The following is a 20,240-nucleotide window of genomic DNA, read 5'->3' as shown; positions in this document are numbered from 1 at the left end:
AACATCTTCTCCATCCAGATTCTGCAAGTGGATTTTCTCACAAGTCAAGCAGCCATATAATTTTTTGTGAACTTTACATTTTAGACTATGATTGTTTCAAGCATGGGTGCCATATTGGGGATCATTGACTGTGTGTGCACCTTTGTAGTCAGGTGTGCAATATTGTGCGTGTTAAGCTAAAGAGACTTCAGAAATGTGCTGAGGTGAATACATCAGGAAAGGAAATACTGATGTGGCAAGTAGATATCAAATGAGAGCAAGGCATTGAAAGTATTGTATGATTATCACTGAAGAAAAATTTCTTACGGAGATGTTCATGTGCATGAGAGAGATTCTTCTGAGCTAAAAAAAAATAAAATATTGAGATGTTGGAAGATTGGTTCTCATTGGTAAATGTTTCTAATGTTGTCAAACTTCACTTAATCGACCGCGGGTTAGGTTCTGTATATCAGAAGCAACTTGGCTGTTATTTCAGCTCCCTCCCTCCAGAACTCTCGAGTTAAGTTTTACCCATAATATTCCTCGCAGGATTACCTCAGATCTCGTCTTTGATTCCGGGGGGGGTCCACTGTGGTGTTGGAGCCGTCTATGACCCTCGGAGTGTCGACACACGTTAGTTCAACACCAGCTTTGGCTTCAGAGGCAGCCTCCTTAGTGTGGGATGGGACTACGGTTCTGAGGGAGTCTGTTTAGGGCCTTGTCCAGTGCGGGCATAAAGTCGATACCACTTTTGGTGGATGAACAGCCCTGCCCTTCCCCTCACCCAGAGCTTCCTCCAGCTTTTACCCTGGGACAATGGGCACTGAAGTCTCAGGATCCACCATAGTGGTCATGTCCTGTTCAGATACCTCTCTGGCCCATCCCACCAAAAAGGTACCCCTGAAGAGGAAGTGGAAGAGGAAGCACTTGGACTCCCCTGAAGAGTCTGTCACTGAAGATACAGATTTTGAAGATGGGGAAGGTTCCCCAAAGTCACCCCCAGAAGATGTCTCCTTTGGATGCTTGGATATGCTTATGTGAATTCGTGCAGCCATTTAAGTCTTCTTTTGTTAGTGCTCCATTTGACAGAACATCCCTTTTTGCCCCCAAAGTATGGTACCCTTGCGAGATGTGAGAAAGATGGAAAGACTGTTTCTGCCATGGGCGTAAGCTTTTCCACTCCTCAATGGTCTTACTCCAAGAACCAGAGAAGTGGGAAGCTATGGTTCAAGAAGCTCCAAGGACCTTTCCACGACTTGCTTGGCAACAACTTCCCCAGGGGCAGTGGGGGGAATAACAGTAGAAGATGCTGTGACCGAGGCAGAGGTCGCCTGCAAAATCAGGGTTCCAGCGATTCTTTCCCTGGTAACTCTTTTCAGTGCTGCTGAAGGGAGGCCTGATTGCCATCCTCTGGAGGCAGTCGGGGGACGATTATCCCTGCACCTACCTGCCTGGCTGAAGATAACAATGGACAACTGGGTGCAGAGGATCATAACCAGAGGTCACAATATCACTTTCTCAGAAAAACCCAGAAAAGTGAAGAAAATTCCTGACATTCCACCCAGTCACAGGGATGCAGCAGTCTTAGAAATTCAAAAACTGCTCAACAAGTCATCCAGGCAGTCCCACCAGACCAGGTAGTATCCAGAGTTTACTCAAGATTCTTTTTAGCTCCAAAGAAAACAGGAGACTGGAGACCGATTTTGGATCTCAGTCAGTTGAACAAATTAATTCAACAAACCAAATTCATGTTGGTCACGGTTCAGTCTATACTTCCGTTCTTAGAAAAAGATGATCGGATGTGCTCAGTAGATCTTCAGGATATGTATTACCACATAAAAATGGACAAGGAAGCCACAAGATTCCTGTGCATCTGGCTAGGAGCCAGTCATTATCAGTTCAGGGCCTTGCCCTTTGGTCTCACCACAGCCCCCAGGGTGTTTACCAAATGCATGGCAGTGATAACAGCTCACTTCAGACTGCAAGGATTCCATGCATTTCCATACCTAAGTGACTGGCTCTTCACCGCTCCACTAGGCATCTACTCTTACAGGCAAGAGATTATGTTCTTCAAACTTGTTCCTCATTGGGAATAACTATAAACTACAAAAAATTCCTTCTAGAGCCAGCACAGCAATTGGAATTCATAGGAGCAATGCTAAACACAGACACAAGCATCTTGTCTCTTCCCCCAGAAAGACTTCAAAGAATAAGATTGCAAGTCAGTGAGATTATTCGCAGTAAAAAGGTGACTGCAAGGCTATTGCTACAAACTCTAGAATCAGTGTCAGCCTCCATCACTTTAGTTCACCTTGCGAGATATCACATGCAGATTCTTCAATGACTCTTGGCATCCCAATGGTCATTACTGAATCAGCCAGTGTCCCATCTGGTATTAATCACCAACTTATGCAAGAGAGACCTGAGTTGGTAGCTTCATGCCAGCATAATTTAGTTAGGCAGACCCTTTGTCCCTCTTCAACCCCAAACCATAAAGACCATGGATGCATCCCAGATAGGGTGGGGGGCATTATCTGGAAAAGACAGTACAAGGCACTTGGTTCCCAGCTAGAGGCAAATTTCCATATCGGTGCTTTAGAGATGAGAGCAGTGCTCTTAGCATTGCAGGCATTCCAAGAAACCCTCCCCTTGGGAATGATTGCGATTCATACAGACATATCAGTAGTCTGGTTCATCAAGAGGCAAGGGGGAAGCAGATCTTACCCTCTTGTTAAGTGGCACTCAGAGTATGGCTGTGGGTAGTTTCATCCTACCACTTTCTAATTGCAATGCATATTCCGAGGAGCTGCAACATGATTGCGGACAAATTGAGCAGGACCATCCTAATAGCTCATGAGTGGTCTCTCAATCCTTTGGTGGTGGAAGAGATATTCTACCACTGGGGCCAACCATGCTGTGATCTCTCTGCATCCCTTCTGAACAAGTGCAGATGATCTTCGTGTTTCACTGTTGCAGTCATTACATCTGGGTTATCTGCTTGCTGGTAGCCCTCAGTCGGCCTGATTATCAAAGTCTTGGGTCCTGCGTCAGTTTCTGTCTCATCTTCCATGACGTCAGTTAGTCAGGGGGTATAAAGCATGCAGCCGATGCCATTACATCAGTCTTTCTTGCCATGCGGTGCCCGAAGCAGAAGCAGTTCACAAGTGCCGGTCGGCCGACTCCTGAATTTTTCGTTTTCGAGTTTCAGAACCGACATCTTCAAAAAAGCTAAGTACCCCATTAGGGATCCTTTTTCTTGCTCTAAACCAATGTCAGTAAAAGTTAACAATTGTATTTCTTGTGGAAAGCAAATACCTCATAAACGTTTTCATTTGTACTGCATTCCTTGCTTAGGCCCAGACCACAACGTCCCTCGCTGTCGGTTTTGTGCCTTATTTAATCCTCAAACTATTCATCAGTTCATTTTTGCTTCTAACTACTTTGGTACTCAGTTTAATTATCCAGAAATGGCTTCGGTAAGCCATCCAACTACCGACATTCTGAAAAAAAATGTAAAGATAAAGACAGAGACAGACCGCATAGGTCCAAAGCTGCCGACGACACTTCCGTTAAGCTAGTCGCCAGTTCGCCAGTACTCAGTGAGGTGCTTTCGCAGCCCCTGATACCCACTACTTCAGATTCGCAGGCCTCTACTGAGGCCCATTAGGAGTCCGGTATGCCACGAGATTCTTCTTTGACTATGGAACCTGTGGATGTCTCTACATTGGATGGGTCCGGAGCCGCTGTGCAGGAGCGGCTTCTGAGGGTGTATTCAGGCCTACAGACTTGCATATCAAACCAACGCCGTCTTCTTCTTCAAGGCCTAAAACTTGATCCACGTTTAGAAAACCGACGTCCAAAATGCATGGTTAGGCCCATATGCCTAAAAAACAAATAAGAATGGCTGAAGACCTTATTACTCTAATTAGGGAAAGCCAGCCTTCTCCCTCTAAGAGACCTATAACTGATTTTCCTTCTAATTTTTCTGAGCAGGATTCTGAAATTTCTGTTTCTTTAGATGACCAGGATTTGCCCTTATCTACCTATGAGGATTCTGATGCAGAGGACTCCATACCCTCTGCTTCCCCTCCAGAAGATTTTTCTTTTGGTGAAACTTTGCACATTCTTAGGCAGCATTTCCGCTGGGAAAGCCAGGATTACTCTGACTCCAAAAAGAGGCTTAGGGAATTCTTACTGCTACCTGAACACAGGCCTTTAGCTATTCCTCCTGTACTGGACATTGTAGATTATGCCTTCTTGGAATCTAGCCTGGCCCCAGACACTGTACCACCGGCTCCCAGGAAACAGGTATTACAGAGTACCTGACTCTCCCAAGTTCCTCTTTAAGAATCCCACTGCAGACCCAGAGACCATTTCACATTGAGGCCACTACTGCCAAAAACCCTACCCCCTCTGATTGAGATTCCAGGGTCCTGGACAGATTGGGTAAGAAGGTATACACTTCTGCTACTTTGGCCATTGGGGCCTTAAACTGCCAGTTTCATATGTTTAAGTATCAGCAGCATATTATTGGATTACTTAAACAGAAAATGTTGTTGATTCCTGACTGCTGAAAAAAAAAAGAATTACAGGATTTAATGCATTCTGCTGAACAACTTGGTAAACCTACTTTGCAATGTGTTTTTGACTCCTTAGAGGCATCTTGCACGGCTGCTATCACTGGGTCTGTTCTTAGAAGGCATGTTTGGCTTAAGGAGCAAACTTTGCCAGATCATGTTAAAGCTGAATTACTGGATGCCCCCTTAAGCCAAGACAGCCTGTTTGGCCACAAAGCAGAAGTAGTACTTAAAAAGATGGAGTAAAAAGCTAAATCTATGCAAACTGTTAAAGATTTCCTGCAAGTACAGCCTCCCAGATTTAGTAGGCATTGGCCTTCTAAGAATTGGTCCTTTATGTCTCTTCCAGGCCTTCTCAGTCCAAATCCAGGAAGAGCAGACCACCTAAGCTACAGTCTCAAGGTAATCACAGGATTAAGCAGTGGGGGGCTCCCATTTCCAAAGCTGGAAGTAGTAAGACGCCCCCCTATGGTAAACTGTCACAATGACTTAACCTTAAACCTTCCAAGCCCTGCTCAACTGACTGCTCCTTTAGGGGGAAAGATCACCCTGCATGCAAAAAACTGGGAACTCATTACCCAAGATAAATTGGTTTTAAATATAGTTTCCTAAGGATATAGATTCCACTTTCACACCTTACCAACCCCAACTGGTTGGCCAGACCTACCCCCAAATCAGTGGGCAGAGGCTCAACAGCAGGTTCTCTCTCTTCTAAGTATCAGGGCTATTCAACCTGTCCCAGAAGAGGAATAGGGACAAGGTGTTTACTCAAGACTTTTCCTGGTACCCAGAAAAGACAACTCCTGGTGTCCTATCCTGGACCTGTCTATCCTAAACACCTTTTTGGTAATCCCAAAATTCAAAATGCTAACTCATCATCTGCTTCCCATGCTAGGCAAAAATGCCTGGTTGGCAACATTGGACTCAAAGGAGGCTTACCTGCACATCCCAATAAGGGAATCTTGCAGAAAATACCTATGCTTCAGAGCAGGCTACATGCGCTATCAGTTTTCTGCACTGCCCTTTGGCTTATCTACTGTGCCCAGGGTATTCACAAAGTGCCCAGCTCCAGTCATTGCATTCTGCAGGCAAAGAAATATTCAAATATACCCATACCTGGACGATTGTCTAATTCAGGCAGAAAGCCAGGACATAGTTTAAATCATCTGGCATTTGTAAAGAAACTGCTAACCTCACTGGGGTATGCCATAAACGAAGATAAATCTCACCTAGTACCCTGCCAACAAATTGTATTCCTGGGAGCAAGCTTGAATACAACTTCCCAGATGGCCTACCTCACGCCAGAGAAACAAGCTTATTTGACAGCATACTTCAAACTACTGGCCACAAAGACCCAGCTATCTGCAAGGAAAATACTGCAAGCCCTGGGGTTCATGGCCTCTTGCATTCTACTAATTACATATGTAAGACTGAATATGAGGAAACTACAATGGTATCTAAAAAAACTATGGTGTCAACATTCTCAGGACCTGGAATCAATGATCCCTATCATTCCTTGTATGAAGACAGAGTTCCTTTGGTGGGCAGAGGCCTGCCACCAAAACAAGGGACTGCCATTCACTCTACCCCCTGCCGCCCAAACCCTAACAACAGATGCATCAGACTATGCATGGTGGGCTCACTTGGCAGGGCATTGCATTCAGGGCAAATGGAACCTGAGTCAAATGCACCTCCATATCAGTCAAAAAGAAATGTTAGCTGTACAGAATTCTCTGACAGCCTTCAGGGACCACATTCTTCCAGGACAATTACTGGTAAAGACGGACAACACCACTGTTATGTGGTACATAAACAAGCAGGGGGGAACCCACTCATGCCCTCTCTGCAGACTAGCCATGGCTCTATGGAACACAGCCTTGAGCTACCAAGTGCACCCACAAGCTCAATTCCTGCCAGGCAAGCTAAATTCACTGGCAGGCAACCTAAGCAGAAATCTCATGGACCCACATGAGTGGAAACTGGAACCAAAGATATTCAACATTTTGAGAAACAAATGGGGGAGCCCAGAGATAGACCTATTTGCCTCCCCTCAGAACTACCAGTTGGACAAATTCTGCACAAGGACTCCCCACAGACAAGCTTGGAAAGTGCATGCCCTGTCCTTCACCTGGGAAAGCCTCTTAGTTTATGCCTTTCCCTTTCTGCCTCTCCTCTCAAAAGTTCTACTAAAGATCAAACAGGACAAACCAAGGACAGTACTCTTTGGTAGCACCAGACTGGCAAGCCATCACTGGTACCCCCTGTTGCGCAGTACGTCACTGCTGGAACCATGGCACCTGCCTCAGACCCCTTCCCTGCTGCCCCAGCAGGAGGGCCAGATTCTGCACCCCCAGCTTCAAACCCTGAACCTGGCAGCCTGGCTAATTACCTGAGTTCTCCAATACCACCCCTTAGCAAGCAAGTGCTAGATGTCATCCTAGAGGCAAGGAAGCCTGGTACTAGAAAATCCTATGCTGAAAAGTGGAAAAGATTCTGTTCCTGGAGCCAGACTCGGGGGATGGGCACAACAGTGCCCAGTTTACCGCATATTCTTCAATACTTAACAGAGATGCTTCACAAGGGCCTTTCCTTCTTTTCTATTAAACTTCATGCCTCAGCCATTTCTGCACATTATAATACTGAGCCACCTCTCTTCTCTCATCCCCTGCTGAAACAATTCCTCAGAGGGACCAAAAATTTAAGACCATACAGGAGAGCCCCTACTCCAGCCTGGGACCTTAACTTTGTATTGGAAAAACTCACTCTACCTCCTTTTGAGCCAGCTATAACTGCAGAGTTGAAATTCCTTTCTTGGAAAACAGCCTTCCTTCTAGCCATCACTTCTGCAAGAAGGGTGTCTGAATTACAGGCCCTCATGGCAGTGGGAGCCCTTCATCATCTTTCATGCGGACAGGGTGTTATGCCCAAGGTGGTATCCAGTGTGGCCTTTAATCAGTCCATTCATTTGCCAACCTTCTTCTCTAATCCACAGAACAAAGGAAAATGAATACTGCCCTCCTTGGACTTGCACAGACAACTTAGATTTTATTTGGGCAGGAGTAAGCCTCTCAGGAAATCTGAACAGCTGCTAGTTGCCTTTGCTGCAGGGGCAGAGGGGAAGGACATTTCAAAGCAAACCATTTCTTTGTGGATAGGCCATTGCATTCATTTCTGTTATAAGCACCATGGAAAACCTAGCCCACAGGGGATAAGACCCAGTTCCACCAGGGCTGCATCTACTTCTACAGCCTTTCTCAGAGGTGTTCCTACCAGGAACATCCTAGAAGCTGCTACCTGGAGTTCTGTAAATACCTTCATCAAGCATTACCACTTGCCAATTTTTTCTAAATCCAGAGCTTGTTTTGCCACCGCAATCTTGCAGGGCCTAATAGCTGGTCCTAATGCTCTCTAATTGCCTCCTCCCTTCCTTAGCTTTGGGAATCTAAACAAATGTAATGACTGCAACAGTGAAACACGAAGAACGTAGTACAGTTGTGTACACTTACCATAAATGTAGATGTTCAAGTGTATTCACTGTTGCAGTCATGGTTACCTTCCCTCCAGCCCCATGACTTCTATTGACTATACCTCTCTTCTTGTTTACTGTATTTAAGATTTTTGTTGTATTTGCTTTTTGTTGGAGGTGTAACCTTGTAAATAATTGCTTCCTATTATGGGGGCACCTGACATCTGGGGCAAGTAAAACTGATGTAATGGCATTGGCTGCATGTTTTATACCCTTGACTACCTGACGTCATGGAAGATGCAACAGCAACTGACGCAGGACCCAAGAATTTGATAATCAGTAATAATATAAACACAGTAGCGTTTAATAAAAGTAAAAACAGATGAACAAAGGTGAGCGCTTTCGCAACAGTAGTTGCTTCATCAGACAAAACCAAAATGCATTTCAGGGCTTAAATAGGTATAAAAATAACCAATTATCACATCAGTTGTAGTTAATTAATGATGTCATGCTTCAAATACTTTTAAAAAGGCAACTATAAAGCATATACCTCTATTATAAACTCACATTAGGAAATGCAATAAAACATGTAAAACTGTATAAAAAACTGTATAGAAATATATAAAAATATGTAGAATATATATATATATATATATATATATATATATATATATATATATATATATATATAAACACTGATAGTTAATATAGCCCATGTAAAGGATCTATATGTTCTTTTTAGATGGATGTATATATTTTATGTATATATATATTTTTTTTTTTCTACATATTTTATATATTTCTATACAGTTTTTTATACAGTTTTACATGTTTTATTGCATTTCCTAATGTGTGTTTATAATAGAGGTATATGCTTTGTAGTTGCCTTTTTAAAAGTATTTGAAGTATGACATCATTAATTAACTACAATTGATGTGATAATTCGTTATTTTTATACCTATTTAAGCACTGAAATGCATTTTGGTTTTGTCTGATGAAGCAACTGCTGTTGCGAAAGCGCTCACCTTTGTTCATCTGTTTTTACTTTTATTAAACGCTATTGTGTGTCACCTTGGTGCATTGTGTTTATATTATTACTTATTTTTTGCACCCTGGTCTTACCCACAGCCGTTTTTCTTCAGTTTTTAATTTGATAATCAGGCTGGCTGAGGGCTACTTGCAAGCAGATAACCCAAATGTAATGACTGCAGCAGTGAATACACTCTAACATCTACATTTATGGTAAGTGTACACAACTGTACTGAACTTTGCCCTGACCCCCCTTCCGGGAGAGTCACTGAGAGATGTTCTCCTTTATGATTGGACCCCCCCAGTCTATTGTATGACTTTTCCCCAATTCCTCTCATATCCCGGTTTTGATGCCCATGCCCTGGCCCAGCAGTCAAGGAGCTTCAATCCTCACCACCAACACCAGTGATGGGCGTCTCATGTAGGAGGAAAGGATAACAAATACACACAGTAAAGTGCAATGTCCCTTAAGAGCACACAGAGATAACAGTCCGGGGCTGGTCGCTCCCTTGCTCTCCAGGTCCCCAGTAAGACTCCCCACTGGCACAGCTGTAGGGTCCAGATCTCAGCCTAGTAGGCAAGCTAAAACCTCCAGCACCCTCTCTGTCCAACCAGTGCTTCATGTCCCTGCCCAAGTAGCTGACACACACACACTTGGAGAAGAGTTTATATAACCACACAGACACTCCTGGGGAAGGCTGGCACAGGTTCTCAAGCTGTGCCCCTTTTTCCCAGGCTATATGGTAGAACCAGCTGCCACCACCCACTAATATTTATCAGCTACTCAAAGGCTCTTAAAAGGGTGTCCAATTATTACTGTGCAATATTATTATCCAGTTGGTAGTATAGCCCAGGGCTAAAGCTGTTGAAGTGGCTTTGTACAGTTTACCAAAGGCATGCAAGTACTCTAAAGAGCTTAAATTATCTCCAGAAAAACAGCCACAGTTGAAAGGGTTTAAAAATATTTAATAACAAATAGTCAAAACACAAGGCAATACTTTTTACTACACAGTGCTAGTCAAAGAGTTCAGAGATCACAGAGAAATACTTAAAATAATTCAGTAGTACAGTTCTGACATCACAGAAAAACACAATCTAATCTTTCTAGTCTCTATTTCTAAGAGAACACACAAGTCTAAGATAAACTTACATATAGAGCATGACAGTGCTGATGAGTTGGATGGTCAAGACAAAAATGCTTAATGCTCTCTGATTCTCTCTGTTTTTAAAATCACATTCTTGGTTCACATTATATCATTCTTCACACTTCCCTGGGTTTACATTACATCATTCTTCACACTTTTCTGGGTTGCCAGGCTAACAAACTACATTTACATTCTTCACCTCTGGGCAGAAACCAGAGTAATAAAGGACATTTGGCTCCGAGTCCTAACATCAAAGGGTCACAACATGCTTTACTTGGTCAGTAGAGTGTACTGTTGTTAAATTTTTTCCAGTTCCACATGTAACACTGTTTTTACCATTTAAGACAACAAGCCTGTGGTTTACATTAATATTTACAGATGACAGAATTATCTCCAAAATTCTATCTGGCTAGGCTGGCAGCCTTCTCTATCTTCTCCCAATCTTCACATATCTCCCCCCCCCCCCTGGAGAACTCAAGCTAGTTTTTCAAGTGACTCTTGAAAATTCCCTGTCTTGAGAGCCTATCAGCATTGGCACTGCTAATTCCACTGTGATGCTGCACGGACATATATACTTGTAACCCCAGGCTCCGTCTTAGCAACTTGGCATTTTACTGGCTGGCTCTGTTTAACCATGTTAGGGGGTTGTGATCTGTCATAACAGTGAATTTCCTTCCATACAGATAAGGCTGAAGTTTCTGCAGTGCCCACACTATGACTAGATATTCATTTTCTACAGCGGCATAGCATTCCTCCCTGGGTTGTATCCTACAACTAAGATAAACCACTGGGTGCTCTTTCCCCTCTGAAGAAATCTGGCTAAGTACAGCCCCCACACCATCCACCTGCACAACAAATTCTTTGCTGTAATCTGGACTGGCTAACACAGGGGGTCCTCCAAAGCTTCTTTAAGCTTCTGGAATGCCTGCTCACATGCTGCCTTCTAAAATGCTGGGGGTCCACACTACCTTATCTGGCCTGTTTTTCCTTGTCAGGTCTGTAAGGGGAGCAGCTATGGTACTATAACTGGGGACGAACTTTCTGTAGTACCTTGCTGTCCCTAAAAATGCCCTAACCTGCTAATTAGTAACAGGTGCAGGGCATGCCTGAATGGCTTCCATTTTCGCAGGTCTGGCCTTATCTTACCACTCCCCGCTCTATGTTCTAGGTAGGAGACCTCTGCCACACCCACCTGACATTTGCTCAGCTTAATGGTCAACCCTGCCCTCTGTAGTCTGCCCAGCACCTCCCTGACATGTTGAAGGTGCTCTTGCCTGGAATGGCTGTAGATGGTAACATCATCTAGGTAAGTAAGGGCAAACCCTCCTGCTAGGATATGATCAACCAGCCTCTGGAAAGTTGCTGGGGCATTCTTCATCCCAAAGGGCATCTTTGTGAACTCATACAAGCCAAAAGGAGTCACAAAGGCTGACTTCTCTCTAGCACTGGGAGTCAAGGGGACTTGCCAGTAACCCTTGGTAAGATCAGTGGTGGTAAGATACTTAGCCCCACCCAGCTGCTCTAGGGCCTCATCTGTCCTATGCATGGGGAAAGTATCTGACTCTGTGTGACTATTTAATTTCCTGTAGTCCACACACAACCAGGTGCTGCCATCCTTCTTTGGCACCAGCACCACTTGGGAGGCCCAGGGACTTTTGGACTCTTGAATCACCCCTAGTTCCAACATCTTCTGTACCTCCTCCCTCAGAGTCTGTTTGACTTTCTGAGGCACTCTATAAAGGGCCTGCCTAATAGGCCTTTGGTGTCCTGTGTCCACCTGGTGCTGCTCCATGTGGGTGCACCCTAGTTTCCCAGTGAACATGTTCCCAAATTCCTGCAACACTGCTTGGATTTTTTGAACCTGGGTAGGAGATAGCTGCTGGGGCATTGCTACCCCTTCCACTGAGGTGTCAGCCCGAGCCTCACTGAGGAGATCAGTCCCCAGATCTCCCTCAGACTCCTCCTGCAATCCACTGCAAATGCTCAGCACAAGGTCCTCCCTGTCATGGTAAGGTTTCATCATGTTAACATAGTACAATTTGTGCCCCTGCCTTCTGCCTAGCAGTTCCACCATGTAGTTAACATCACTTACCTTTCTTTCCACCTTGTAGGGTCCCTTCCAAGCTGCTTGCAGCTTGTTGTATCTGACAGGAATGTGAACCAGTACCTGCTGCCCCACACCATACTCTCTAGCTCGCGCATTCTTGTCATACCACACCTTTTTCTGTTGTTGGGCTTCTGACAGGTTCTCCTTGGCCAAGCCCATGAGTTCCCTCAGCCTTGTCCTGAGGTTAAGAGATATGCCAAAACAGACTCCTTGTGAGACTCACACTCACCTACTCACTCATCTAGAATTAAATCTAGAGATCCCCTCACCCTATGCCCATACAGCAACTCAAAGGGTGAAAAAACTGTGGATTCCTGGGGAACCTCTCTGTAAGCAAACAGGTGGGGCAAATATTTGTCCCACTCCCTCTTAAACTGATCTGCAGATGCCTGTAGCATAGACTTGATTGTAGAGTTTAACCTCTCAACAAGACCATCAGTCTGGTGATGGTAGGGGGTGGTCTTCATGTGCTTCACCCCACAGGACTTCCACAAACAAGCCAGCAGGTCTGACATGAAATTGGCACCTCTGTCAGTCAGTATTTTTTTGAGAAACATACCCTGCTGAAAATCTCTAACAAAGCATTTGCCACCTTCTCTGCCTCAATGGAGGACAAAGCCACTACCTTAGGATTTCGTGTAGCATAATCCACTACCACTAGGATATACTTTTTCCCTGTGGAAATTGGGGTACTCAGAGGTCCTACAATATCCATAGCTACCCTCTGAAATGGCTCCTTAATTACAGCCAAAGGCATCAAAGGAGCTGACCTTGTCTCCTGCCTTGCCTACCTTTTGGCACTGCTCACAGGTCCTGCAGTGCCCTGTTACAGGTCTGGAAATTCCAGGCCAATAGAAGTTCTGCATAATATGCCTCTAAACGTTTTATGCCCATATGACCTGCCAGGGGAATATAATGGGCTATGGCTAGAAGTGCCAGACGATAGGCTCCAGGCACTACCAACTGCTGTACTCTCACCTTCTAGCCCTCCTTCAGGGGTCCATTCTCTGTATAGTAACCCTTTGTCCCAGTATACAGATTCTCCCTTTCCTTGAGAATCGGGTGCCTCCCTAGCTACCTGTTTCAGGCCTAGCAGTGTAGGGTCTGAAAGCTGAGCCTGACTCAACTCTCCTTGTAACCCTTCCCAGCTCCCCTTCCACAGGAAGTCTGGCGGCATCTGACAGTGGTGCATCACTGTCAGCCTGGGTACTACTACTCACCTCTACTCTGTTCCAGGGAACATCAGTACCCCCAAGCAGCTGTGGTTCACCTTCATTGTCACTGGCACCGCTTAGCTCCCTCCCTGAAGTAACCACCTCACTAGTCCAGGGTGCAAGTATGCAGTCTCTCTGGGTCTCCCTCAGGCTACCAGACCCACATGCTTGTCTCCTAGCCTCACTGTGTGTAACTGCACAAACACATGGTACTGCCTCATCCAAATCCTTCCCTATCAGGTCATCTGCAGGAAGTTTGGTACCCTTGTTGTCTCAAGACAACCTACTATTGGCATTTTGTCTTTCCCACTTACTGGTTCCCTCACCTTTTCTTCCCCACCTTGCCTTCGTGGACACCTGTGCCCCACTGGTTGAATTAAAAACATTTAACTCTAGTTCCTGGATGTGTACCTGGACTAGTGGCTTCCCTGCTACTGGCAAATTCTGTTGGGGCAGTCTGTGCTGCCCACCATGGGTTCCTTTAGACCCATGAGCAGTACTGGGGGGGGGGTCCCTTTCCTGTTAAGGGCTGCCCTGCTTGCCAGGTAAAGGTCTCCCTTCTTCCCCAACTTATCTGAAAGTAGCACATTGTCTATCAGCTAACCAGATCCTCATCTCCTCAGGCAAGGTGCTAAGGGCTTGTTCCCTCACCAAAAGGTCTCACAGCCCTTCAAAAATGGTGACCTGACATCCATTCACCCACCTATGGAAATAAGTGCTCAGTTCAGCAACATATCCACACACACTTTCATCTGCCTTGTGTCTATGCTCACAAAACGTTTTCCTGTACGTTTCAGGTGTTAGTTTAATCAATTCTAACAAGCGATTTTTAACAGCAGTATAATCAAAACATGCAACGTCAGACATTTTTGACAAAACAGTTACAGCTTTACCATTGAGTAAGGGGGTCAGGATCTGTACCCAGTGCCTTTGGTCAACACCATACTGTTTGCATATCCTCTCAAACATATGAATGAAACTATCAAAATTATCCCCCTCTTTAAACTGTGGAAGAAATTTGCTGACCTTTTGTGCTTCTGGGGTCCAGTTACTCCCTTCCCCATTACCTCCATGACTCTGGCGTAGCGTCAGTATTTCCCTCTCATGCTTCCTGTGCTGCTCCTTTTCCTCTGCTTCCAGGCGTAGCAGTCTCTCATTCTTCTCAGCCTGTAGACTCCTCAGTCTCTCAGCTGCTTCTATCTCCAAATGCCTGGCCTCCAACTCAAGTCTCTCTAGCTCCAGATGGATTTTTAGTCCCCTGCAGAAAGGTTGAGCTGTCCATTCTCCGAGGGTATTATATCTCCACTGCCAGTCTGATTTGTCGTCCTGGTTGCTGTTTTCTGATGTAGCTGTAACCAAGGCTGCATCCAGGTCTGCCTTAGTCAAGTTTCCATGCACCAGTCCCCTAGCCTGGCACATCTCTGCCAGCTGGCTCCTTGTAAGCTTTCCATACTCCTCTGCTGACATGCTGACTGCTCACCCTGACCACCTAAGCTAACAAAAGAAATAAAACAGTTGTGATGTGAACTCTGAGTATTCACTGCATGGCTGATTTAGAGTATAAAACACCTTCAGGGCTCACTGTACACAAGCTACAGGAATTCACTCTACCCACACCACTACAAACCAGTTAGTATTTGCCAACCAATTAATATGTGGTGTGGATATCCCACCACTGCAAACAATATGTGATGCCCATGCCCTGGCCCAGCAATCAAGGAACCTCAATCCTCACCACCAACACCAGTGAGGGGAGTCTCATATAGGAAGAAAGGGTAACAAATACACCCAGTAAAGTGCAGTTTCCCTTAAGAGCACACAGATATCACAGTCATTCTGGGGCTGATCGCTCCCTTGCTCTAGGTCCCCAATAAGACTCCCCACTGGCACAGCTATAGGGTCCAGACCTCAGCCCAATGGGCAAGCTAAAACCTCCAGCAACCTCTCTGTCCAACCAGTGCTTCGTGCCCCTGCCCAAGTAGCTGACACACACACACACACACACACACACACACACACACACACACACACACACACACACACTGAGAAGCATTTATACAACCACACAGACACTCCTGGGGAAGGCTGGCACAGGTTCTCTAGATGTGCCCCTTTTCCCCAGACTATACGGTAGTACCAGCTGCCACCACCCACTAATATTTAACAGCTACTCAAAGGCCCTTAAAAGGGTGTCCAATTATTACTGTGCAATATTATTAACCAATTGGTATTTTAGCCCAGGGCTAAAGCTATTGAAGTGGCTTTGTACAATTTACCAAAGGCATGCAAGTACTCTAACAGCCACAGTTGAAAGGGGTTAAAAATATTTAATAACAAGTAGTCAAAACACAAGATAATACTGTTTACTACACAGTGCTAGTCAAGAGTTCAGAGATCACAGAGAAATACTTAAAATAATTCAGTAGTACAGTTCTGACATCACAGAAAAACACTTAGAAATAACTAGAAAGATTAGACTAGGAGAATACACAAGTCTAAGATAAACTTACGTATAGAGCAAGACAGTGCTGATGAGTTTGATGGTCAAGACAAAAATGCTTAATGCTCTCTGATTCTCTCTATTTTTAAAATCACATTCCTGGTTCACATTACATAATTCTTCACACTTCCCTGGGATACTTTACATCATTCTTCACACTTCCCTGGGTTCCCAGGCTAACAGAAACTACATTTACATTTTTCACCTCTGGGCAGAAACTAGAGCAATAAAGGACATTTATGCATGCAAATTCTGGCCATTAACTCTGGCCTTAAAACATTAGGCAGGATGCCCCACTCTAGACTCACTGGCTCCGAGTCCTAACATTAAAGGGTTAAAACATGCTTTACTTTGTCAGTAGAGTGCACTGCTGTTACATTTTTTTTCCATTTCTACATGTAGCACTATTTTTACCATTTAAGAAAACAAGCCTGTGGTTTACATTAATATTTGCAGATGGCAGAATTATCTCCAAAATTCTATCTGGCTAGGCTGGCTGCTTTCCCTATCTTCACACCAGTTTCTAAAGAAAGCCAACAGGTCGAAGAACAGAATAGTTTTTATTGCCCCATTCTGGCCTCATCAGGTGTGGTTTCCCTTTCTTTGACCTCATCTAATTTGGAAACCTTGGACACTGGATCCAGACCTTTTGTCCCATCCAGATGGACTAATTCATCTGAATCTTCAAAATCTCAAGCTGACTGATTGGCTTCTCCATTTCCAATGATTGCCAGGAATTCTACTCTCGCTTCCCCAGTTCAAAGAATTGATTTAGCCTCCCACAAACCTTTGACTAGAAGGTTGTACTTCAGCAAGTGGCAACTGTTTTCAAAATGGGCTTCAGAGACTAATCTTGATCCATTCAGCACCAATTGATAAGGTACTGGAGTTTTTAACATTGCTTTTTGAAGCAGGAGCATCTGCCTCAACCATACGAGTTCATCTTGCTGCAATCTCACATTTTCATAATGGTTTGAATGGCATGTTAATGTCCCACAAAGTTTGTAAAGCCTTTCTAAAAGGAACGTTGATGCTCAGACCCCCATATAAAGACCCTTCTGCACTATGGGATTGAATCTAGTACTCCAGTCTGTAATTAGGTCCCCTTTTGAACCATTTGCAATTTGAAGTTTTTATCCTGGAAAACATTATTGCTGATAACCATTACTTCCACAAGGAGGATGTCTGAACTACAGGCCTTATCTTGCAAACCTCCATACCTTACTTTCCATAAAGACATGGTTTCCTTACGAACAAATCCTTCTTTTCTACCAAAGATAGTGTCCAAAACCAATATCAGCCAGACTATTCAACTTCCAGTTTTTTACCCCAGCTTCTCAAACAAGGGTGAATATTATCTTCATTTACTAGATGTACATAGACAGTTGTGTATTCACCTTCACAGAACAAAAGAAATCAGAAAATTGGACCAGTTTGTTTCCATCTCTTCAGCTACTATGGGAAAACCTGTTTCAAAAGTTACTCTGTCTAAATGGCTTAAAGATTGTATAACTTTCTTTTTTTAATAAAAACAAAGTGCAGCTACCAGGTCCTGTTCAAGTACATTCAACAAGAACAGTAGCTGTTTCTGCAGTCTTTCATTCCAGAGCTTCTGTTGATATTTGTGCAGCGAACACATGGGCTTCCCATCATACTTTTGTTACTCATTACAAACTGTATCTGGTGTCTAGGGGACGAACGTCATTTGGCTTGATGGTGCTGGAGACTCTGTCCCACAGTCAAGGATTAAGTGAAGATTGACAACATCAGATAAAGAAGTTGTCTTACCATAACATTCCATGTGTGTTGTTGAGCTTCACTTATCCTTGACATCCCCACCTTCCTTCCCCCTGCCCTTCAGTTTCTTGGTGGAATGGATCTTTCCCAAAAGACTGGCTTTCCCTTTTAGGAATACAGATATGGTCTCTGGTCTGTTACTTCGTGTCTGTCACTATTTTATGCAAACTCGATCAGAGGTAATTCTGCGAGGAGCATTGTGGGTAAAGTTTAGCTCGAGAGTTTTGGAGAACGCAAGCTGGAGTAACGTCAGAGTCAGTTCTGATATTTGGGACTGAACCCATAGTCGAGGATAAGTGAAGATAGACAACACAGATGGAACATTATGGTAAGACATGGCTTCTTTTTTACACACTGAATGCATGTAAAATGAATTAGTAAAAAATATCTTCTTGAGGTGCTTTTTTTGTAGTCAGTATTTAAATTTGGTCACATAAAACTTTGGGTTGAGTAAATTTGACACCTGATGAATAATCTGTCTCACTATTGTGTCAGTTTATTTATTTATTTATTTATTTTAACTAGATTTGATGTTCTCTGGCTTATGATACATATGAGACATGTCCAACATTAACAGTGAAGGCAGTGTTCTCCATATAAAATACGAGGCTTTGAATTCATGTCCGGAACTTCAGCATGTTTCTTTAGTTCTTATCAAAAATTAATTTTATATCCCTTAGATAAGCATCAGATTTCTCTTCCGCCAAGGGGGATGGTAAATGTTGTAATGCAAAAAAATAGTTGGAGTGTGTAGCCTTCCTGTGAATGTTTGATTCATGTCTTCCTACTGCTGTGTTGTTACTATGGGTTGCATCTAGGAAGATGTAAGAGGTTGAATGGTGAAGCATGGTGGATTAGTATCTGGTGATCCTCAGTTTGTGATGGAAGTGGATGAGTTAAGAGAAGTTGGTTTTGAACAGAGGATATCCCAATGTAGTTGTTGAGGGGGTGGCTTAGAGTGCTTTAAAAGATGGATGGGAAACGTTCACGCCTTTACTAAGATACCCGGGGACTTTACCTGCTCTAACAGAACATAATAGTGAATTTTCCAAAGCCATGATCCTTATGTATTGAAACATTGTGAAGAGTATAAAATGTAGTTTTGATAAAAACTGGAGAAACATGTTTGAATCCTTCAACCTTATATGTAGGCTTGGTTAGATGCCTAGATTAATTTATAAGAGATGTGAACATTAAAAGTCCTATTTAGAAATGTAATATGAAAACAGTCAGAAAGAGTAGAAGGAAATGATTACCAAGTGCGGGCTGTGTACGGTATAGATACATATATGATGATTCTACAGATATTACAGTTTGCAGTTATCCTAGGACAATTTATACAAATTGTGGAGAAGATTGTAATACCAAAGGTGTAGTTTATATAGGAGGTTGTTTAACTTGCCATGTGTTTTTTGTAGGGAAAACAAAGAGCATTGAAGGAAAGAATACACAGTAGGCTACCTCTTATCTGGTCTCCCTGGGACTGGACCTTAGGCTGGTTAAACGAATGGCTGGTTAATCAGGAAAAGCATACAAAATAGGATTTGTAGGTTATAAATCAGCTAGAATAACAGGATTTGTGTTGGTATGCATTTTTCTAATAAATATGAAGTATAAAACTGAAATTTCTGTCATTATTTAGCCCAGTGGAGGCAGACATGTTATTCTCTGTTGCCTTTTGCTAGGGTTACATCAGAAATTTGATGGCCAATTAAAGAGGCGCAGGATAAGAGGGAGTCTACTATACTGACATTGTTCTTCAGTAAGGGTAGGGGATTCGAACACTACTTTATATAGGCATATTATGGTATGTAACAACTTTAGGAGATTTCTGGGTTTTTTATCCTGGAAAATGTGGCACTGAATTTGAGGGGGGGAGCCAGAGTTCCATTTGGAATCTAGGGAGCTGTATTGCCATCTCCTTTTAAATGTCCCATTCCACCGGGTATAAATGACAAGTTAATGTATTCATAGTGTTTTAACCTTAAGAGCTGCTAAACTCTGATGCAGGTATGGGTTGTGACGTAACCACCATATTTTACAAATGAGTATAATATTTTTAGGAAGGTGAGTTGTATAAAGAAGTGTGCAAAATTGTACAAGTTTTGTTGTGAACTGATATGCTAAGCGTGACCATTTAATTTTAAGAACTGTTAATTAAATGTAGTAGTAGGATTTTTTATAATAATTATACCTTCATTGTTTTCATATATTTTATTGCTTTGTATTTAAATGGTGTTACTTGATTTAGGGTTTGACTCAAGCATATCATGTCATGTGACACACTTTTTTTATTTATCAAAGGTATAAATTACATGATGGAGGATCTGATGAAGCTCTGGATGTGGAACTAAAGAGCTAAGCAGTGATTAATGCATGGAACAACTTTTTTTTTTTTTTTTTTTTTTTTTTGTGTGCACTGTTTG

General features: G+C 43.3%; 1 protein-coding gene across 1 annotated transcript in view; it reads left to right on the top strand.

The window, feature by feature from the left end:
- The window catches only part of MADD (MAP kinase activating death domain), a 2,427,721-nt gene that overhangs the window by 2,400,378 nt on the left and 7,103 nt on the right, over positions 1-20,240 (top strand). The window lies entirely within an intron of this gene.

Source organism: Protopterus annectens, chromosome 9.part0 (genome assembly GCF_019279795.1).
Source record: "Protopterus annectens isolate FY-2018-M chromosome 9.part0, PAN1.0, whole genome shotgun sequence".
Classification (NCBI taxonomy): domain Eukaryota; kingdom Metazoa; phylum Chordata; order Ceratodontiformes; family Protopteridae; genus Protopterus; species Protopterus annectens.
Note: the sequence above shows the minus strand (reverse complement) of the source record. Positions and strands in the feature narration are given on the sequence as shown.